The sequence below is a fragment of the Aotus nancymaae genome, unplaced genomic scaffold, assembly GCF_030222135.1.
Source record: "Aotus nancymaae isolate 86718 unplaced genomic scaffold, 86718_ANA_hifiasm-v0.15.2.pri h1tg000020l, whole genome shotgun sequence".
NCBI classification, from domain to species: Eukaryota; Metazoa; Chordata; class Mammalia; order Primates; family Aotidae; genus Aotus; species Aotus nancymaae.
The window spans coordinates 27000527-27005023 of NW_026988432.1; positions in this window are offsets into that span (position 1 = coordinate 27000527).

The window sequence follows — 4497 nt, forward strand, 5'->3', positions numbered from 1 at the left end:
TTAAAAAGCCAGTGCCCTTATACAAAGGCTGGAATGTAACAGAAGCCCACCAAGAGTTTTGCTGAGGCCTTTCCTGGGTCTTAAAGTATGACAAAATAATGAAGGAATTCTTAACAGACCTAGTTAGGATTAAACAAGTTTTATTGTGGGTCTGAAGAAACTCCCCAGGCCTCCACAAACAAGTTTATTGGGGGTCTGAAGGAACTCTCCAACCTCTGTGATTTAGCAGGAGACAAAGGTAATAACTCCAGCACCTGAACCCATTTAAATTAAGTAAATTTCCTGAGGCTCCAGAGGAAGGTCCTTCAGGGCTCAGACCTTATAGATTGAAAGAAGTTAATCACTTATATCATTAGATAAAAACAAACTTACACGTAGACATATAGCTTAGAAGGTATATATAAGCTGTGGAAAACTTTGTAATTTTGAGTTGGTCTGGCGATCATTTTCAGACCTTCTCCCTGTAACTGGTTGCAGAAAAGCAAAAACTCTGTTTCTCCCCAGTTCATCTGCATCTTCTTATTGGTCATGAGAAACAGCAGCCCCTCAGTTTGGTCTGGGACCACAGTGACTATCCATGAAGTGATTGCTACCATCTTTTCTTTCAAAAAATCTCTACCTCAACAGCAGGTTTTAGTCCTCTCCTTCCCTCTAAGCAGCGGCTTCCTTGCACAGCCCAGAGGCAAGAAACCCAGTCTTATCCCTTCCATAGCAGTTTACACCCAGGGGACCCTTGCCCAATAGGTAGTCTTCCTGGAGGAGGCTGGCAGTATGTTTAAGCCACAGTCCACAGGATCCACGGCAAGATGCTTTGAGCAGAGGAGTCCATGTGCTGTCCAGACATCTGCCAGGAACTTGCCCTGCCAAGATGGGATGCAGGCCGTCCTTGTACTGGCTCCCCTTTCTCCTCTCCTCTCTATACCACACTGTAGTATCACTGTCACTGGGCACTTTAGCAAGCTTGGTGGCTGACCAGACATCGTGTTAATGGTGGAGGGTGTCCAGGTTCTGGGCGTCTTGAGCAAAGAATTGGACAAAACGCAGAAACAAAGGAAGGAAGGAATGAAGGTTTTACTGAAAATGAAAGTACACTCCACAGTGTGGGAGCGGGCCTGAGCACAGGGTCTCAAAGGCCTCATAACATAATTTTTTTGAGTTTAAATACCCTCTACTTGGGGTATGCCCTATGTAAATGAAGAGAGTGAAGTTATAAAGTCATTGACTTGGCCTATGGAGAGGATATTTCCTGTCATAGCTGAAGCGTGAACTAGCCTTATGTTCTCTGCCTCCAGAACCTATTTTCCTGCTTCAATCGGGCTGGTTTTAACGATATCCAGCTCCCTTTAATTGCACTCTCAAGCTTCACCAGTACTTCTCTCACCTCCTACCACCAAGTGGAGTCAGCAAGGACAACCAGGTGACTGCTGTGATTATCTCGTTACAGAAGGGTTCTTAGAGATTGACTGAAGCTTGTACTGTGTGTCAGTAGCATATCCAGGATTTGAACTATGGTTAGCCTTCTCACCCCAAAGTCCATTACACTGCCTCAATAAATGCCTTTTACATACATATATTTACTAATAAGACTGTGGTAATGAAATTTCATTAATAAAAATGAGTGGGGTTTCAAAACAGATTGCTTTATGTGAGATTGCTTTATGTCCCCAAAAATGTATTTCATGGAGCATTAGTATGCCCAGAGATATTAAGATGTATTCCTCAAAAACAGTGAAGGAGGTAATAGAAGTAACTCATAGTCTACAAGTAGAATGTGTGTTCCACTCCACAGCCTGTCTCTGTTGGAGATTTAGGAAATAAATGGATACAATGAAGGACTCTGGAAGTCATGGAATAAAAGAATCTGCTTACCTTTACTTAACTGAGCACATCCCACAGAAGGAAAGAGTTTGTTATTACAGCCGGGAGATGGCTCCAAATTACCCAGCTCATTTAACAAAGGAAGGTTTTGCCTTTATATAGGCTTATACTCTAATATTACATGTGAAAGAGTTTTAGGTTTACAGGCTTAGAAATCACAAGTGAAAGGGCTTTGGATTTACAGCTTTAGGACTCACATGTGAAAAGGTTTCTGGGTTTACAGTTTTAGGAATCACATATGAAAGGGTTCTGGGTTTACAGTTTAGGAATCACATGTGAAAAGGCTCTGGTTTCTGGATGGAGGTTTGATCTTGTTTAAGTAAAAACAGTGTCTTCCAGAGAGTTTCCCCAATACCGAGCCTGTTATTTACAGGAAGGAGATTCAGGAGGCACCAGTGGGCCCGCTTTTTCTTCTATCGAAATGCAGTGTGGAAGTTGAAGGGGAGTTGATCCCAGATGCCTGGGTTTCCTTCCTCACTATAACCACAGAATCCTTGTTAAAACCATCTACGGGCTGGGTGCGGTGGTTCACACCTATAATCCCAACACTTTGGGAGGCCAAGGTGGGAGGATTGCTTTAGCCCGGGAGTTCAAGACCAGCCTGGGCAACATAGTAAGACTCCATCTCTACAAAAAATACAAAAAAATAGCCAGGCATGATGGCATGCACCTGTGGTCCCAGCTGCTTGGGAGTCTGAGGTGGGAGGATGGCTTCAACCAGGGAGGTGGAGGCAGTGAGCTGTTATCATGCCACTGTACTCCAGCCTGGGCATCAGAGTGGGAGATTCTGGCTCCAAAAAGGAAAAAAAAAAAAAGAAAAAAAAAGAAAAAAGAAAAACCCCATCTACTATGTTGACACTAGCACTCAAAGACATGCAATTTGGGAAATGCTAAAGCTAGAAGTTTGCAAGCTTTATCCTCTCTCAAGCTCCCAGAGGCACCACAGCAGCCATTCTTTCAAAATGAAACAAACTTACACAGTCATTTGACATTAGTTTCAGGAAGAAATGAGAAAAAGGTGTTTTTTTATGGGGAAAAATGATTCACAGGGAAAAATGGTAGTAGTCTGTTCTCACACTGCTAATAAAGACATACCCAAGACTAGGTAATTATAAAGCAAAGAGGTTTAATGGACTCACAGTTCCTCATGGCTGGAGAGGCCTCACAATCATGGTGGAAGGCAAATAAGTCACGTCTTATATGGCAGCAGGCAAGAGAGCTTGTGCAGGGGAACTCCCATTTACAAAAGCATCAGATCTCGTGCAACTTATTAACTACCACGAGAACAGCATGGGAAAAACCCGCCCCTGTGATTCAATTATCTCCACCTGGCCCTGCCCTTGATACATAGGGATTACAATTCAAGGTGAGATATGGGTAGGGGCACAGCCAAACCATATCAAAAATCAAACAAGACTTAAAGAATAACGTCTTTATTTTTGTTTAAGTTGAGGCATGAAAAGTTAAACATGACTGGATTTAAATTAAGGAAAACGAAAGAATAACAATAAATATGCAGTGTCTACAAGGTACTCTGTGTTCATCACAGTGATGGTGTTAACCAGGCCACAGGCTTGGTGAGACACATTTTCTTCTCTGCTACAGGGACAAGTCTGCCAAGCAGATGGCACAGACATACATAGACCAGTCTCTCCAGGTGCATGAGAGAAACATGGTTAAGTTCTTACAATCCCATTACCCATTTTTCTTGACTATCAATCTACTCACACATTGTTTTATCATCTTTTTTATCTAAAAGGGAAAAGCCTGTTTTCTTCTATACTACATTCACATAATATTTCTGACACCAAATGTGTAGTTTTCTTCCCCATCCCAACCAATTTTCCAACTCTAATTTAGACACCAACAGGGTATCCCACATTTAATTCAATTTTGACACTAAATACCTGGAGTTAATGCAGACCGCACAGGTTAAGGGCTCTGTCCCACAAAACTGACCCCAACTTCAAACACCATCACAACTAGTGGATCCCCAGGTTTTCCATACTTCTGTCAAACATGGCTACACATGGGGTTCCCACAACCCCCTCCTCAGGTTTGCTAATTTGATATGTCAATACAGAACTCAAGGAAATGCTTTGTGTTTACCAGTTTATTTTAAGGCTATTACAAAGGATAAAGATGAACAACAGCCAGATGAAGGGGTACTTGGGGCAAGATCCAGAAGGGTCCTGAGCACAGGACTTGCTGTCTTTGTAAAGCTGGAGTGCATCACCTTCCTGGCACATCAAAATGTTTGCCAACCCTGAAGCTCCCTGAACTCCACAGTTAAGGGATTTTTATGTCTTGTTGATGTAGGCATGATGGATTATTCATTCAATCTCCAGCCCCTCTCCCCTCTCTGGAGCTGGGAGACTGAAAATTTGAAACTTTCAATCATGATGCAGTCTTTGTGAGCAGCCCCCATCCTGAGTTATCCAGGTGCCCATCAAGAGTTACCTCATTGGAACAAAAAATTCTCCTATCACTAGGAAATTCAAAGGAATTTAGGAGCTTTGTGTCAGGAACTGGAGTCAAAGACCAAATATTAGAATAAAAGATGTACTCCATCACTTTGGAAATTACAAGGGTTTTAGAAGCACTCAACAAGGAACTGGA